The 19,240-nt window shown below is 42.9% G+C and overlaps 1 protein-coding gene and 1 non-coding gene across 8 annotated transcripts in view; one reads left to right on the top strand and one right to left on the bottom strand.

The window, feature by feature from the left end:
• FMN2 (formin 2) overlaps window positions 1–19,240 on the top strand; it is a 337,046-nt gene that overhangs the window by 24,792 nt on the left and 293,014 nt on the right. The window lies entirely within an intron of this gene.
• Window positions 12,314–12,386, bottom strand: TRNAC-ACA. The gene has a single exon. It is a non-coding gene; the product is annotated as a tRNA-Cys (tRNA).

The following is a 19,240-nucleotide window of genomic DNA, read 5'->3' as shown; positions in this document are numbered from 1 at the left end:
ACCAACTCCCGGAGTTCACTCAGACTCACGTCCATCGAGTCAGGGACACCATCCAGCCATCTCATCCTCTGTCATCCCCTTCTCCTCCTGCCCCCTATCCCTTCCAGCATCAGAGTCTTTTCCAATGAGTCAACTAGGGGACTAGAATGCAAAAGTAGGAAGTCAAGAGATACCTGGAGTAACAGGCAACTTTGGCCTTGGAGTACAAATTGAAGAGGGCAAAGGTTAACAGTTTTGACAAGAGAACACACTGATCACAGCAAATACCCTCTTTCAACAACACAAGAGACGACTCTACACATGGACATTACTAGATGGTCAATACTTAGATCAGATTGATTATATTCTTTGCAGTCAAAGATGGAGAAGCTGTATGCTGCTGCTAAGTCACTTCAGTCATGTCTGACTCTATGCAGCCCCATAGATGGCAGCCCACCAGGCTCCCCCCTCCAAGGGATTCTCCAGGCAAGAACACTGGAGTGGGTTGCCATTTCCTTCTCCAATGCAGGAAAGTGAAAGTGAAGTCGCTCAGCCGTGCCCGACCCTCAGCAACCTCATGGACTTCAGCCTTCCAGGCTCTTCCATCCATGGGATTTTCCAGGCAAGAGTACTGGAGTGGGGTGCCATTGCCTTCTCCGGGAGAAGCTCTATCAGATCAGTTGCTCAGTTGTGTCCGACTCTTTGCGACCCCATGAATTGCAGCACACCAGGCCTCCCTGTCCATCACCAACTCCCGGAGTTCACTGAGACTTATGTCCATTGAGTCAGTGATGCCATCCATCCATCTCATCCTCTGTCGTCCCCTTCTCCTCCTGCCCCCAATCCCTCCCAGCATCAGAGTCTTTTCCAATGAGTCAACTCTTCGCATGAGGTGGCCTAAGTACTGGAGTTTCAGCTTTAGAATCATTCCTTCCCAAGAAATCCCAGGGCTGATCTCCTTCAGAATGGACTGGTTGGATCTCCTTGCAGTCCAAGGGACTCTCAAGAGTCTTCTCCAACACCACAGTTCAAAAGCATCAATTCTTTGGCGCTCAGCCTTCTTCACAGTCCAACTCTCACATCCATACGTGACCACAGGAAAAACCATAGCCTTGACTAGATGGACCTTTGTTGGCAAAGTAATGTCTCTGCTTTTGAATATGCTACCTAGGTTGATCGTAACTTTCCTTCCAAGGAGTAAGCATCTTTTAACTTCATGGCTGCAGTCACCATCTGTAGTGATTTTGGAGCCCAGAAAAATAAAGTCTGACACTGTTTCCACTGTTTCCCCATCTATTTCCCATGAAGTGGTGGGACCGGATGCCATGATCTTCGTTTTCTGAATGTTGAGCTTTAAGCCAACTTTTTCACTCTCCACTTTCACTTTGATCAAGAGGCTTTTGAGTTCCTCTTCACTTTCTGCCATAAGGGTGGTGTCATCTGCATATCTGAGGTTATGGATATTTCTCCCGGCAATCTTGATTCCAGCTTGTGTTTCTTCCAGTCTAGCGTTTCTCATGATGTACTCTGCATATAAATTAAATAGACAGGGTGACAATATACAGCCTTGATGAACTCCTTTTCCTATTTGGAACCAGTCTGTTGTTCCATGTCCAGTTCTAACTGTTGCTTCCTGACCTGCATACAGATTTCTCAAGAGGCAGATCAGGTGTTCTGGTATTCCCATCTCTGTCAGAATTTTCCACAGTTTATTGTGATCCACACAGTCAAATGCTTTGGCGTAGTCAATAAAGCAGAAATAGATGTTTTTCTGAACCTCTCTTGCTTTTTTGATGATCCAGTGTATGTTGGCAATTTGATCTCTGGTTCCTCTGCTTTTTCTAAAATCAGCTTGAACATCAGGAAGTTCGCAGTTCACATATTGCTGAAGCCTGGCTTGGAGAATTTTGAGCATTACTTTACTAGCATGTGAGATGAGTGCAATTGTGTGGTAGTTTGAGCATTCTTTGGCATTGCCTTTCTTTGGGATTGGAATGAAAACTGACCGTTTCCAGTCCTGTGGCCACTGCTGAGTTTTCCAAATTTGCTGGCATATTGAGTGCAGCACTTTCACAGCATCATCTTTCAGGATTTGGAATAGCTCCACTGGAATTCCATCACCTCCACTAGCTTTGTTCGTAGTGATGCTTTCTAAGGCCCACTTGACTTCACATTCCAGGATGTCTGGCTCTAGGTCAGTGATCACACCATCGTGATTATCTGGGTCATGAAGATCTTTTTTGTACAGTTCTTCTGTGTATTCTTGCCATCTCTTCTTAATATCTTCTGCTTCTGTTAGGTCCATACCATTTCTGTCCTTTATCGAGCCCATCTTTGCAGGAAATGTTCCCTTGGTATCTCTGATTTTCTTGAAGAGATCCCTAGTCTTTCCCACTATACAGTCAGCTAAAACAAAGAAAAGTCTAGGAGTTGACTGTGGCTCAGATCATGAACTCCTTATTGCCAAATTCAGACTTAAATTGAAAAAAGTAGGGAAAACCACTAGACCATTCAGGTATGACCTAAATCAAATCCCTTACATTTATACAGTAGAAGTGACAGATTCAAGGGATTAGATCTGATAGAGCTCCTGAAGAACTATACATGGAGGTTCATGACATTGTACAGGAGACAGTGATCAAGACCATCCCCAAGAAAAAGAAATGCAAAAAGGCAAAATGGTTGTCTGAGGAGGGTTTACAAGAAGCTGAGAAAAGAAGAGTTGTGAAAGGCAATAGAGTAAAAGAAAGATATATCCATCTGAATGCAGATTTCCAAAGAATAGCAAGGAGAGATAAGAAAGCCTTCCTAGTGATCCACACTAAGAAACAGAGGAAAACAATAGAATGAGAAAGATGAGAGATCTCCAAGAAAATTAGAGATACCAAGGGAACGTTTCATGCAAGTCCAGTTCAGTCGCTCAGTTGTATCGACTCTTTGCGACCACATGGAGTGCAGCATGCCAGCCTCCCTGTCCATCACCAACTCCCGGAGTTTAGTCAAACTCATGTCCATTGAGTCGGTGATGCCATCCAGCCATCTCATACTCTGTCATCCCCTTCTCCTCCTGCCTTAAATCTTTCCCAGCATCAGGGTCTTTTCAAATGAGTCGATTCTTTGCATCAGGTGGCCAAAGTATTGGAGTTTCAGCTTCAACATCAGTCCTTCCAATGAATACTCAGGACTGATTTCCTTTAGGATGGACTGGTTGGATCTCCTTGCAGTCCAAGGGACTCTCAAGAGTCTTCTCCAACACCACAGTTCAAAAGCATCAATTCTTTGGCACTCAGCTTTATAACTCTCACATCCATACATGACTACTAGAAAAATGATAGCTTTGACTAGACGGACCTTTGTTGGCAAAGTAATGTCTCTGCTTTTTAATAGGTTGGTCATAGATTTTCTTCCAAGGAGCAAGCATCTTTTAATTTCATGGCTGCAGTCACCATCTGCAGTGAGTTTGGAGCCCCCAAAAATAAAGTCTGCCACTGCTTTTTTTCCCTACTGTTTCCCCATCTGTTTGCCGTGAAGTGATGAGACTGGATGCCATGATCTTAGTTTTCTGAATGTTGAGTTTTAAGCCAACTTTTTCTGTCTCCTCTTTCACTTTCATCAAGAGGCTCTTTAGTCTTCTTCACTTTCTACCATAAGGGTGGTGTCATCTGCATATCTGAGGTTATTGATATTTCTCCCAGTAATCTTGATTCAGCTTGTGCTTCATCCAGCCCAGCGTTTCTCATGATGTACTCTGCATATAGGTTAAATAAGTACAGTGACAATATACATCCTTGACAATCTCCTTTCGCAATTTGGAACCAGTCCGTTGTTCATGTCCCGTTCTAACTGTTGCTTCTTGACCTGGATGCAGATTTCTCAAGAGGCAGGTCAGGTGGTCTGGTATTCCCATCTCTTGAAGAATTTTCCACAGTTTCTTGTGATCCACACAGTCAAAGGCTTTGGCATAGTCAATGTAGCAGAAATAGATGTTTTTCTGGATCTCTCTTGCTTTTTCAATGATCCAAACTGGAAAATTCTTAGATGAGAATACAAAACCAGCTTACCTGCCTACTGGGAAATCTGTATGCAGGTCAAGAAGCAGCAGTTACAAGCAGACATGGAACAATGGACTGTTTCCAAATTGGGGAAGGAGTACGTCAAGGTTCTATATTGTCACCCGGCTTATTTAACTTATATGTAGAGTACATCATGTGAAATGCCAGGCCAGATGAAGCACAAGCTAGAATCAAGATTGCATGGATAAATATTAATAACATCAGATATGCAGGTGCTGCTGCTGCTAAGTCGCTTCAGTCGTGTCGGACTCTGTGTGACCCCATAGACGGCAGCCTACCAGGCTCTGCCGTCCCTGGAATTCTCCAGGCAAGAACACTGGAGTGGGGTGCCATTTCCTTCTCCAATGCAGGAAAGTGAAAAGTGAAAGTGAAGTTGCTCAGTCATGTCTGACCCTTCACAACCCCATGGACTGCAGCCTACCAGGCTCCTCCATCCATGGGATTTTCCAGGCAAGAGTACTGAAGTGGGCAGATATTTAGGTGAGACCACCCTTATTGCAGAAAAAGGGGGAATTAAAGAGCCTCTTGATGAAAGTGAAAGAGGAGAGAGAAAAAGATGGCTTAAAACAACATCCAGAAAACAAAGTTAATTGCCTCTGGTCCCATCTCTTCATGGCAAATAGATGGGGCAACAATGGAAACAGTGACAGACTTGATATTCTTGGGTCTAAAATCACTGCAGATAGTGACTGAATCCATGAAATCAAAAGATGCTTGCTTCTTGGAAGAAAAGCAATGACCATCCTAGACAACATATTAAAAAGCAGAGACTTTAGTTGACCAACAAAGGTCGGTCTAGTCAAAGCTATGGTTTTTCCAGTAGTCATGTATATATGTGAGAGTTGGATCATAAAGAAAGTTGAGCACCAAAGGATTGATGCTCTTTAACTGTGGTTTTGGAGAAGACTCTTGAGAGTCCCTTGGACTGCAGGGAATTCAAACCAGTCAATCCTAAAGGAAATCTGCCCTGAATGTTCACTGGAGGGGCTGATGTTGAAGATGAAACTCCAGTATTTTGGCCAACTGATGTGAAAAACTGACTCACTAGAAAAGACTCTCATGCTGGGAAAGATTGAAGGCAGGAGGAGAAGGGGACAACAGAGCATGAGATGGTTGGATGGCATCACCGACTTGATGGACATGAGTTTGAGCAAGCTCTGGGGGTTGGTGATGGACCGGCAAGCCTGGCATGCTGCAGTCCATGGGGTCACAGAGAGTTGGACATGACTGAGCAACTGAACTGAACTTAAAATTGGTTTCTTTTAATCAGATGATAGTTCTTTGAAATCTCTATGTTTTTTGGTCTTCTCATTGTTTCCCTTAATTTCATAGTGAGTGTGTGTGTGTGTGCATCAGTAGTGTCATACAGCACCTTCCTACCAGGCTGTCCCCTCCCTCTACCTGCTGTCATATCCCTGGGAACCTCAGCATGAGGGCCCATTAGCCTGTCTTTTCCTCTGTGAGCTGGAGGCCCGGGCTCTGATCCCGTCCATAGAAACAAAGTCGTGCTACATACCAATTAGGAAATTCTGTTTCTGGAACCCTTACTGCTCTACTAAGCAGGTCTGTGCAGAGATGAGCTTGCATTTCTCAGTGTGTGACCTCCTGGATTTTCCCCCTTACTGCTCGTTGTTTCTGACTCTCCTCCTCAGAGCTGTCAGCAGTTTTTGCAGGAAGTCCACAGAACTTTCAGGAGGCCTTTTCTGAGCTGCTTGCTTACTCTTGACCGCTCAGCACACGTTTAATCCCCTGCCACCTGCTGTTGGCCCTTCCCTGTTTCAAATGTCTTTCCTTCTTCTCAGAAACCATCCAACCCACTCATTCTGTGCTGGGACTCCTTCTCATTTCAGTGGGAAGTCTATAGTTTTATGTGATCTTCCTTGATTTCATCTTATGTGGACTGAATTTTTTCTTTTTACAAGACGTCCGGAAAACTTGCTTCTACTTTTCTACCAGTATTTTTTCCTTTATTATCCAATTTCCAAGCCCATCAACATATTTCAGATATTTCTGAAATGATAACTATTCCCTTAATTTTGAGAATTCATTTTCCTTACTTCTAGCTGGATCTCAGGCCATTTTAAACAATACTTCCTGGAAACTCCCTTTCACCCACTTGCTATAAAACAGGATTTTTTTCTCCTTTCTTCTTCCTGATGCTAAAATATATTGATAGAAAGTAGAGTCCTTACAATTCTTCCCCACCCCCTTGTCTTTACACACACGTGTGCATATGCACTGGCTTGCGTGCAAGTGCCCACCTCCCATCACATCTGCAGGCTCTGATTGTGCATGTCTGCCTGCTGAAAGCCTTGACCTCCATGTTCCACTGACATCTGAGATTCAGCTTATCTGAAATCAGACTCCTTTGAAAAATGTCACGTGTTCCTTCCTTCTTGAAGGCATGACTGTGGCTTCCTTTCATCTGTCTCTGCACTGGGGCCCTGTGGCCCCCACCTGTGCCCCTCAGCTCTCGGGAAGCCTGCCTCTGAGCCAAGGACTGCCACCACCTGCTTTGGGCAAGAGCCTGGATCAGCCTTCACACCTCCCACCTGCTTATTATCATAGCTCATTCTCACCAGGACCGGGTCTGCTCTGTTTTGCTGAGGTCCCCTGTGCTGCTCACATGGTGCACACCCCTGCCTTCTCTTCTCCCCATTGTGACTGTCCCTCGTTCCCCGAGTGCCCCACAATTCTCTGTCCCCGGTCTGCTGACTTCAGCCTTGTCCTGAGTGCTCTCAAGCCATTAGTTTTGGTTTCCAGTAATAATTTTCATTTCTTTAGTGTCCAGTTTTGTTTTTAAATACTTTTAAAATCCTTCCAGGAAGTTTTCCTGATCATCTTGACCAGGGGGAACCTGGCTTTGTATTGAATCACTGCCACAGACATACTTTTCCTGAGTTTTCCATTTTCCTGTCAGTTTTCCATTTTAAAGTATGTTTGCACCTTTTATAAAATGCCCATGGGATTTTGACTGAAGTGTTTTGAGTTTAAACACACTTGAGTTTGAGTCCTAGCTTGTTTACCTTGTAACTATATGATTTGGGGCAAATTATTTATTTGAGGCTCAGTTTTTTTTCATCCACAAAGTGAGGAAAGTCAAAGGGATTTTGATAAGGATTAAATGACATATCAGGTACTTAGGTAAGTGAAGTGATGTTTGGAGTGTATAGTTAGATCCCCAGGGGGGTTGCATCTTGGCACTTGCCCCGTGGCATTGGTCAGCTCCCATGGCCTCTATGGGCCTCTGTTACCACTTGGTAATGATGGACAGTTCATGACCACATGCCCAGCACAGAGTGGCTGTCAGAGCCGTCTTATCATTGTTCATGTTGATATATGCATACCTGGATGTCTCCAGTCAGTGTTCATGTATCATCTCATTCTTCCTTAGTTCTCCCTCCTGCCTCCTCATAAGCTGGTTGTTTACAGACGAGGAAGCACAAGGTTCCACAGCTAAGCTTCTAGACAATGATAGGATTTATGATTTAAACTGAGGAGTTGCCTGGCTTAAAGTTCATGTACTTTGTGTGAGATCATGATGAAGCTAACATGCAGTAGGGGGTTCTGCCAGTGTTAGTATCCATACCCACCTAGGAATAGCACACCTTCATGTCTCATGGGAGCTCCTGCTTAACTGGGGGTGGGGAGCACACAAACCACATGTGAAAGAAGAACTGCAGATGCTAAATGTGCTGTGGGAACACAGGCAATGCCACGGTTAACTTCCTGGGGTACATGGGGAGAAGCCCCCCACCACACCCATAGAGGGGGCATTCATAGTGGCACTTGAAGGTTAAGTAGGAGTTTGCCAGGTGGAAAGCCAGGGCGTCTTTGAGAGAAATCATCTGCCCCAGAAGCATGGGGCTCTGATGGATCCTAGCACATCCAGAAAACAGGGAGTCATCTGGGGTGGCAGGAGCAAAAGGAGCCCTTGAGGAGTATGGGAGGAGATGTGGTGGGCAGAAGGCCATGGGTCAGGGCACATGCATGGGCCAGAACAGGACACAGAATTCTGTCACAGAATCATTGGAGATCTGTAAGGTGTTTTCCTGGCAGGAGATGGGTGTGTTGTCTTTGCTTTAGCTGAGGTCTCCCTGCACAGTGGGAGGTGGCTGCATGAGTGTGGCAACCAAGGAAGAGATTATTGAAATCTTTTAAACAATATTTGAGAGCTGGAGCAATTGAGGTGAATGACAGTCTCATTTTAGAGATGGATCTGAATTGGAGATGGTTGGTTTCAGCTAATGACTAGACTTAGAATGTGCAGGGTTGTCTAAAGTCAGCAGGTTTCTAGATTGGGAGATTGGATGGAAGATGTAATTTTTGAGTAATTTTAAATAACTCATACTCTCAAAATTTTTGAACAATTCTCAGTTCGTCAATGAAAGGACTCCTTAGTTACATCATTTAACAGCAAACAGCAAACCTAATTAGTTGGCTTTTTAAAATGGTGGCTAGGACTTGGGAAGGCCCTTGCAAAGAGAAGCTTTCAGCTTGGTTTGAGGGAGATCAAAACCATTCATTTAAATTCCATTCCAGTCTGTTTATGAAATTTTATTTTAGGATACTTCAGATTTATTGATCACTTGCTGAAAAGAGTGAAGTCTCTGCATGGGAGCTTCTATTTAATTCATCTGTGTTGCTCATGCTGTGATTTCAAAGGCATGCTGGGGATGTCTTGCTCCATCAGGAAGCTGGCTCCCTCAGTGGTGTGGGAGGCGGTGCTGGCAGGCTTACATCTCTGAAACAGAGGCCATGAACTTGCCTCACAGGAAGGGCTTTAAAAAAAAAAAAAAAAAGACACTTCTAATGTCTGAATTAGAGCAGGACAGGGTCAGCAGGCACTTTGAGCCTGGGATGGTAAGAGAAATCCACTTTTGTGGTGGAAAGCCTCATGCAACATAGAAAAGGTGTGTTGGGCCCTGTCTCCCAAAAAGATAAAGCAAAATGTTTTGACCAGGAAGATGGAATTTGAGTGTCTTCAGGTGAGTAAAGTTTGAACAGAAATAGCTGTTAATCATCTGAGCAATAATTTATGCTAAAGACAGGAAAAAAGAAAAACTAAGGCTTAAAAACAAAAATATATTTTGCTACTTGAGAAGCCCTTTGAAATCTTTAGAAACAGTGAAAGAACAGAATTTATAATTTGGAGTTCATTTTCTCTTTTCTAGTGACTTAATATTTTTATTTAATTGGAGGGTAATTGCTGTACAATGTTATGTTGGTTTCTGCCATACAACAACATGAATTAGCTATAACTCTACATATCTGCTCCCTCTTGAGCCTCCCTTCCATGCCCCCTGCATCCTACCCCTCTAGATCATCTAGTGTCTTCATTCCTTCCATTCAGATAGGTTTATCAGTACTATTTTTCTAGATTCCATATATATTCATTAATACATATTTGTTTTTCTCTTTCTGACTTATTTCACTCTGTATAACACGCTCTAGGTTCATCCACCTCACTACAACTGACACAAATTTATTCCTTTTTATGGCTGAGTAATATTCCATTGTCATCTGCATATCTGAGGTTATTGATATTTCTCCTGGCAATCTTGATTCCAGCTTGTGCTTCTTCCAGCCCAGCATTTCTCATGATGTACTCTGCATAGAAGTTAAATGAGCAGGGTGACAATATACACACCACCCTTATGGCAGAAAGTGAAGAGGAACTAAAAAGCCTCTTGATGAAAGTGAAAGAGGAGAGTGAAAAAGTTGGCTTAAAGCTCAGCATTCAGAAAACAAAGATCATGGCATCTGGTCCCATCACTTCATGGGAAATAGATGGGGAAACAGTGGAAACAGTGTCAGACTTTATTTTTGGGGGCTCCAAAATCACTGCAGATAGTGGTTGCAGCCATGAAATTAAAAGACGCTTACTCCTTGGAAGAAAAGTTATGACCAACCTAGATAGCATATTTGGAGAAGGCAATAGCACCCCACTCCAGTGCTCTTGCCTGGAAAATCCCATGGACGGAGGAGCCTGGTAGGCTGCAGTCCATGGGGTCGTGAAGAGTTGGACATGACTGAATGACTTCACTTTCACTTTTCGCTTTCATGCATTGGAGAGGGAAATGGCAACCCACTCCAGTGTTCTTGCCTGGAGAATCCCAGGGACGGGGGAGCCTGGTGGGCTGCCGTCTCTGGGGTCGCACAGAGTTGGACATGACTGAAGCGACTTAGCAGCAGCAGCAGCAGCAGATAGCATATTGAAAAGCAGAGACATTACTTTGCCAACAAATGTCCATCTAGTCAAGGCTATGGTTTTTCCAGTGGTCATGTATGGATGTGAGAGTTGGACTGTGAAGAAGGCTGAGTGTCAAAGAATTGATGCTTTTGAACTGTGGTGTTGGAGAAGACTCTTGAGAGTCCCTTGGACTGCAAGGAGATCCAACCAGTCCATTCTGAAGGAGATCAGCCCTGGGATTTCTTTGGAAGGAATGATACTAAAGCTGAAATTCCAGTACTTTGGCCACCTCATGCAAAGAGTTGACTCATTAGAAAAGACTCTGATGCTGGGAGGGATTGGGGGCAGGAAGAGAAGGGGATGACAGAGAATGAGATGGCCGGATGGCATCACTGACTTGATGGACGTGAGTCTGAGTGAGTTGGTGATGGACAGGAAGGCCTGGCATGCTGCAATTCATGGGGTCACAAAGAGTCGGACATGACTGAGCGACTGAACTGAACTGAACTGACTGAATATTCCATTGTATATATGTACCACAACTCCTTTATCCATTCATCTTTCAGTGGACATCTACATTGCTTCCATGTCCTTGCTGTTGTAAATAGTACTGCAGTGAACGTTGCAGTGTATTTCAGGATTGTGTATTCAGAATATGTGTATTTCAGAATTGTGGTTTTCTCAGTTTATTTCTCTAGTAAGGGGGTTGCTGGATCATATGGTCATTTTATTCCTAGTCTTTAAGGAATCTCCATCATGTTCTCTGTAGTGGCTGTATCAGGTTATGTTCCCACCAAGAAGGCAAAAGGGTCCCTTTCTCCACATCTTCTCCAAGCATTTATTTTTTGATGGTGGTCATTCTGACTTGTGTACTTGTGTTAGTCACTCAGTCATGTCCGACTCTCTCTGACCCCATGGACTGTAGCCACCAGGCTCCTCTCTCCATGGAATTCTCCAGGCAAGAATAGTAGAGTCGGCTGCCATTCCCTTCTCCAGGGAAACCTCCCAACCCAGAGATCAAACCCAGGTCTCCTGCATTGCAGATGAATTCTTTACCATCTGAGTAGTACCTGTGAAGTAGTACCAGCTGTGAAGTACCTGGTGTGAGGTGATACTTCATTGCAGTTTTGATTTGCATTTCTCTAGTAATGAGTGAGAGAGAAGGCAATGGCAACCCACTCCAGTACTGTTGCCCGGAAAATCCCATGGATGGAGGAGCCTGGTAGTCTGCAGTCCATGGGGTCGCTAAGAGTCAGACACGACTGAACGACTTCACTTTCACTTTCCACTTTCATGCATTAGAGAAGGAAATGGCAACCCACTCCAGTGTTCTTGCCTGGAGAATCCCATGGACGGAGAAGCCTGGTGGGCTGCAGTCCATGGGGTCGCACAGAGTTGGACACGACTGAAGTGACTTAGCAGCAGCAGCAGCAGCAGCAGCAGTAATGAGTGATGTTGAGCATCTTTTCATGTGTTTATTGGCCATCTGTATGTTATCTTTGGAGAAATGTCTGTTTAGGTTCTCTGCCTATTTTGATTGGGTTGTTTTTCTGATTTTGAACTGCTTATATCTTTCAGAGATTAATCCTTTGTCAGTTGCTTCATTTGCAATTGTTTTCTCCATTTCTGAGGGTTGTCTTTTCATCTTGTTTATAGTTTCCTTTGTTATGCAAAAACTTTTAAGTTTAATTAGGTCCCATGTGTTGACTTTTGTTTTTATTTCCATTATTCTAGGAGGTGGGTCAGAGAGGATCTTACTGTGATTTATGTCAAAGAGTGTTCTGCCTATGTTTTCCTCTAAGAATTTTATAGTTTCTGGCCTTACATTTAAGTCTGTAATCCATTTTGAGTTTATTTTTGTGTATGGTGGTAGGAAGTGTTCGAGTTTCATTCTTTTATAATACATGTAGCTGTTCAGTTTTGCCAGCACCACTTATTGAAAGTGAAGTCACTCTGTCGTGTCCGACTCTTTGCGACCCCATGGACTGTAGTCTACCAGGCTCCTCCGTCCATGGGGTTTTCCAGGCAAGAGTACTGGAGTGGGTTGCCATTTCCTTTTCCAGGAGATCTTCCTGACCCAGGGATTGAACCTGGGTCTCCTGCATTGTAGGCAGACACTTTACCGTCTGAGCCACCAGGGAGCCACTTATTGAAGAGGCTGTCTTTTCTCCATTGTATGTTCTTGCCTCCTTCCTCAAAGATAAGGTGTCCATAGATGTATGGGCTTATTTATGGGCTTTCTATCTTATTCCATTGGTCTGTATTTCTGTTTTTATTCCAGCACCATACTATCTTGAGGATTGTGACTTTATAGTATAGTCTGAAGTCAGGAAGGTGGATTCCTCCAGCTTCATTTTTCTTTCTCAAGAATGCTTTGGCTATTCAGGGTCTTTTGTGTTTCCATACAAATTGTAAATTTTTTTGTTCTAGTTTTCTGAAAAGTGCCATTTGTCATTTGATAGGGACTGCATTGAATCTGTAGATTGCTTTGGGTAGTATAGTCATTTTCACAGTATTGCTTCTTCCAATCCAAGAACATAGTTTATCTGTCCATCTGTGTCATTTTTTATTTCTTTCATCAGTGTCTTGCAGTTTTCTGCATACAGTTCTTTTGTCACTTTATGTCGTTTTATTCCTAGGTATTTTATTCTTTTTGTTTCAGTGATGAATGTCATTGTTTCCTAAATTTCTCTTTCTGATTATTCATCGTTAGTGTATTGGAATGCAGGAGATTTCTGTGTATTCATTTTGTATCCTGTAACTTTGCTAAATTCATTGACTATATTCTGGTGGCATCTTTAGGGTTTTCTATGTATAGTGTCACATCATCTGCAAATAGTGAGTTTTACATCATCTTTTCCAATCTGCTGCTGCTGCTAAGTTGCTTCAGTTGTGTCCAACTCTGTGCGACCCCAAAGTTGGCAGCCTACCAGGCTCCTCTGTCCCTGGGATTCTCTAGGCAAGAATATTGGACTGGGTTGCCATTTCCTTCTCTGATGCATGCATGCATGCTAAGTCGCTTCAGTCGTGTCCGACTCTGTGCTACCCTATGGACAGGAGCCCACCAGGCTCCTCTACAGGATTCTCTAGGCAAGAATACTGGAGTGGGTTGCCATTTCCTTCTCTACTTTTCCAATCTGGATTCCTTTTATTTCTTTTTGTATTGATTGCCATGTCTAGGTCTTCTAAAACTATATTGAATAACAGTGGTGAGAGTGGGTACCCTTGTTTTGTTCCTGATCTTAGAGGAAATGCTTTCAGTTTCTCAGCATTGAGAATAATGTTTGCTGTGGGCTTGTTATATATGACCTTTATCATGTTGAGGTAGGTGGCTCAGTGGTAAAGAATACACCTACCAATGCAGGAGACATGGATTCCATACCTGGGTCAGGAAGATACCCTGGAGAAGGAAATGGCAACCCACTCCAGTATTCTTGTCTGGGAAATCCCATGAATAGAGGAGGCTGGCAGGCTACAGTCCATGTGGTCACAAGAGTTGGAGACAACTTAGTGACTAAACAACAAAAGTTTCCTTCTGTGCCGATTTTCTGGAGAGTTTTTAAAATCATAAATGGAAAATTTTGTGGAAAACTTTCTCTACATCTATTTTGATGATCATATGTTTTTTGTTTTTAATTTGTTAATATTTTGTATCCCATTGATTGATTTACATATGTTGAAGAATCCTTACATCCCTGGGATAAACTCCACTTGATCATGTTTTTCTTATTTCTTGAGGTAGAATTGTATTGCTCTAAACATTCCTCATAGAACTGCTTTTGCTGTATTCCATAGGTTTTGAATTGTCATGTTTTCATTGCCACTTGTTTATAGGTATTTTTTGACTTCCTCTTGGATTTCTTAGTGATCTCTTGGTTATTTAAAAGTGTATTGTTTAGCCTCCATGTGTTTGTGGGTGTTCTTACAGTTTTTTTCTGGTAATTGATATCTAATAGCATTTTGGTCAGAAAAAATGACTCATACAATTGTAATTTTCTTAAATTAACCAGGGGTTGACTTTGTGACCCATGCTGTGATCTTTCCTGGAGAACATCCCATGTGCACCTCAGAAAAAAGTATATTTTACTGCTTTTGGATGGAATATCCTGTATAAGTTAGGTCCATATGGTCTAATGTATCATTTAAGGCTTGTGTTTCATTATTAATTTTCTGTTTGGATGATCTATCTTTGGTCTGAGTGATAGTGTTAAAGTCTCCTGCTGTTACTGTGTTACTGTTGATTTCCCCTTTTGTAGTTGTTAGCATTTGCCTTATGTATTGTGGTGTTCCTATGTTGAGTGAATATATATTTATAACTGTTATATCTTCTTGGATTGATCTGTTGATTATTATGTAGTATCCTTTCTTGTCTGTTGTACTATCCTTTATTTTAAAGTCTGTTTTATCTGATATGAGTATTGCTACTCCAGCTTTCTTTTGATTTACATTCATATGAAATATCTCTTCCCAGCCCCTTACTTTTAGTCTGTTCATGTCCCTTGGCCTGAAGTATTTCTATTATAAACAGCATATATATGGATATTATTTTTGTATCCATTCAGCCAGTGTGTATCTTTTTATTGGAGCATTTAATCCATTTCCATTTAGATAGTTTTTGATATATATGATTCTGTTACCATTTACGTTATTGTTTTGGGTTTGTTTTTGTAGGTCTTTTCTTTCCTTGTGTTTCTTGTCTAGAGAAACTCCTTTAGCATTTGTTGTAAAGCTGGTTTGGTGTTGCTGAATTCTCTTAACTTTTGCTTAAATTAAACAAGCTTTCAATTTCTCCATCCAGTCTGAATGAGATCTTTGCTGGTTAGGGTAATCTTGGTTGTAGTTTTTTTCCTTTCATCACTTTCAGTATATCCTGCCACTCCCTCTGGCCTGCAGAGTTTCTACTGAAAGATAAGCTGTTAACCTTATGGGGATTCCTTTGTATGTTATTTGTTGCTTTTCCCTTGCTGCTTTTAATACCTTTTATTTGTGTTTAATTTTTGTTAGTTTGATTAATATGTGTCTTGGTGTGTTTCTCTTTGGGCTTATCCTGTATGAGACTCTCTAGGCTTCCTGGATTTGGGTGATTATTTCCTTTCCCATGTTAGGGAAGTTTTCAACTATAATCTCCTTAAATATTTTCTCTTACCCTTTCTTTTATCTTCTTCCTCTTGGACCAAATGTCGGTGTGCTTAATGTTGTCATGGAGGTCTCTGGGACTGTCCTTTTTTCTTTTCATTCTTTCTTTATTTTTCTCTGCTTCCATTATTTCCACCATTCTATGTTCCAGCTCACTTATCCAAGTCTTCTGCCTCGCTCTGCTGTTGTTTCACTCAAGTGTATTTTTTATTTCAATTACTGTGTTATCATTGATGATTGTCTGATTTTTGTTTCTTCTAGGTCTTTATTAAACACTTTTTGTATGTCCTCAACCCACACCTCAATCCTATTTATCTATGCCTCCATTTTATTTCTGAGATTTTGGATCAACTTTACTATCATTACTCTGAATTCTTTTTCAGGTAGACTGCCTATTTCCTCTTCATTTGTTTGGTCTTGGGGGTTTTTACCATGCTCCTTCATCTGCTATATGTTTCTCTGTCTTTTCCTTTTGTTTAATTAATGTGTTTGGGGTCTCCTTTCCACAGCTTGCAAGGTTGCAGGTTCCTTTTACTTGTGAGGTTTGTTCCCCTGGGTGGGGTTGGACCAGTGTCTTGTGAAGGCTTCCTGGTAGAGGGGAGACTGGTGCCTGTGTTCTGGTGAGTGGATCTAGGTCTTGTCTTGCTGAAGGGCAGTGCCATATCCAGTGGTGTGTTTGGAGTGTCTGTGAGCTTGGTATGGTTTTGGGCAGCTCTGGCACTGGAGCTTGCTGGCCTTGGGTGGGTCGTGGTGTTAGTGGTAAGATGGAGGCCTTTGAGAGAGCTCTCATTGATTAATATGCCATGGGGTTGGGAGTTCTCTGGTTGTCCAGCATCCTGGACTCAGGTCTCCTACCTTGGAGGTTTCAGGCCTGACTCCTGGCTGGAGTACCAAGACTCTACACAACACAGAGAAGAAAGAGAAAGAAATAAAAAAAAGAAAGGAAAAAAAACACACAAACATACAAACAAAGAATGGACAGAGAAAACCCTGAAACAAATGGTAAAACTAAACAGACAAAAACACCAATAAACTCACATACACTCACAAAAAGAAAAGAGAAAAAAAAAAGGAAGAATGAAAAGGGGAACTAAGACAGAAGAGAGTAATCAGACCAATAAACAAACCCCTAGGGGCTTCTCTGGTGGCTCAGATGGTAAAGCATCTGCCTGCAACGTGGGAGACCCAGGTTCATTCCCTGGGTCAGGAAGATCCCCTGGAGAAGGAAATGGCAACCCACTCCAGTACTCTTGCCTGGAAAATTCCATGGACAGAGGAGCCTGGTAGGCTACAGTCCATGGGGTTACAAAGAGTCAGACACGACTGAGCAACTTCACTGAAAACTATTAAAATACAAAAACCAAAAACATGGAAAAAATACAATATAGTGAAAAAGTACTGTAGACATAGGAAAAAATAAAATTTAAAAATAAAAGCATAGAAAAGGTAATTAAAAAATAAAAATTAAAGGAATAATTTAAAAAAGCAATAGAACATAGCAGAAAAAAAGACAAAAATATAGAGATAGTAAGAAAAATATTTTCCTCTGGACTCAGTTGTGAGTGTCCTCTCCCCGACAGTGAGGTCCAGCCAATCTGCCTACTCAGGAAGTCCTCCGATACTACTAGGAAGTTCTCTGGACCTGCCTTGGGCACTGTGGGGTCAGCTCAGACTCAGATCTGGCCTTGCTCTAGCTTGTACTTGCTTCCAAAGTCCACCATTGCCCCCAAAGTCCACAGTCTCAAGCAACTGGGGGAATTTCATCCCAACTTGGGGAATTTGCTGTGGTTGCACAAGCAAGTTTCCTTCCTCTTTAGCCACACAACCCCTGGTGTGCTCCATTTTGGTTTTGGCCCTGCCTGTGTTTGTAAGGCAGTCCTCTGGCATCTGTTTCCCACCCAGACAAGGGGAGGGAGAAAGAAGCGGCTGTTCAGGGCTCACTTGCTCAGTGTGGCCAGGGAGGGGTAAGGATACAGAATCACAGTTGTGATGTGTGGGGACTGCCTGCCGCAGAGGCCTGTGGGAAGTTGCTATAGCCTGAGGTGGGTCGTGCACTCTCCTAGGGGAATTGGCCCTGGGTCATGGGTCCCTCAATAGCGTTAGGGTGCACAGGCTCCCGGAAAGGTGTCCATAGTGACCTGCACCTGCTCATAGTTTGGTGGCAGTCCACACCTCACCTCTGGGGTCACAGACCACAGCCTTGTCTCCCCACCACCCCCCATCGCCCACTAGCCTCTGGCACACAAGCTGGCCTTGGCAGCAGCCGGCCAGCATTCCCGCCTCTGTGGTCACAGACTGCAGCCGTGCCTCATCCCACCTGTGGCACTTGCAGAGGCTGCATCTTGCTGTCTGAGAGCTTGTGGAGTTAGAGCTTCCCTGCAATAATGATCCCTTACCTCCATGGGAGGCCCAGGTTTTTCTGTGAACTCCCTCAGCTGTATCATCCTAGCCCCCTCAGCTTGTCTTCATGGCAGTCACTCCCAGTCCTCTCCCTGGGATCAGACCTCCAAAGCCTGAGCCTTAGCTCCCAGCCCCTACCTACCCTGGAAGGCATGCAGACAAGTGTCTCAGGCTGGGCAGTTGTAATTAGCTTCCATCCCTGTGTAGAATTCTCTTAGCATTGCCTTCCACACACCTGTTGCTGCACTCTCCTCTGAGGTTCCAAGTTTCCCCCATGAGGGCTTTTCTGGGTGTGTGGAAACTTTTCCTCCTTCACAGCTCCCTCCCAGAGGTGTGGGTTCCAAGCCAAATACTTTGTATCTCTCTTTTTTCCTTATTTCTTTTGCCCTACCCCATTATATAGAGATTAGCTTGCCTTTTTGGAAGGTCTTCTGCCACCGTTCAATAGGTGTTCTGCAGGAGTTGTTCCACATGCAGATGTATTTTTTTAATATAAATTTATTTATTTTAATTGGAGGTTAATTACTTTACAATATTGTATTGGTTTTGCCATACATCAACATGAATCTGCCACGGGTATACACGTGTTCCCCATCCTGAACCCCCCTCCCTCCTCCCTCCCCATACCATCCCTCTGGGTTGTCCCAGTGCACCAGCCCCAAGCATCCAGTATCATGCATCGAACCTGGACTGGTGATTCGTTTCATATATGATATTATACATGTTTCAATGCCATTCTCCCAAATCATCCCACCCTCTCCCTCTCCCACAGAGTCCAAAAGACTGTTCTATACATCAGTGTCTCTTTTGCTGTCTCACATACAGGGTTATCGTTACCATCTTTCTAAATCCCATTATATATGCGTTAGTATACTGTATTGGTATTTTTCCTTCTGGCTTACTTCACTCTGTATAATAAGCTCCAGTTTCATCCACCTTATTAGAACTGATTCAAATGTATTCTTTTTAATGGCTGAGCAATACTCCATTGTGTATATGTACCACAGCTTTCTTATCCATTTATCTGCTGATGGACATCTAGATTGCTTCCATGTCCTGGCTATTATAAACAGTGCTGCGATGAACATTGGGGTACACGTGTCTCTTTCAAGTCTGGTTTCCTCGGTGTGTATGCCCAGCAGTGGGATTACTGGGTCATAAGGCAGTTATATTTCTAGTTTTTTTTTTTTATGACATTCCCCTCATTATAATTAGGGGAAAATTATCATGTTTTTGTTTTTTTTTTCTTTTCAATTTTATTTTATTTTTAAACTTTACAAAATTGTATTTCCAGTTTTTTAAGGAATCTCCACACTGTTCTCCATAGTGGCTGGATTAGTTTTTTGATGTGTTTGTGGGGAGGGAAGTGAGCTCTATATCTTACTCGTCTGCCATCTTGAAGGCCTCCCTCATTTCCTCTTAATTGTATTTCTGAAATCCAGACAATGAAAATTACAGC

This window comes from Bubalus bubalis, chromosome 4, assembly GCF_019923935.1.
Source record: "Bubalus bubalis isolate 160015118507 breed Murrah chromosome 4, NDDB_SH_1, whole genome shotgun sequence".
NCBI classification, from domain to species: Eukaryota; Metazoa; Chordata; class Mammalia; order Artiodactyla; family Bovidae; genus Bubalus; species Bubalus bubalis.
This window is presented reverse-complemented; position numbering and strand designations above follow the sequence as displayed.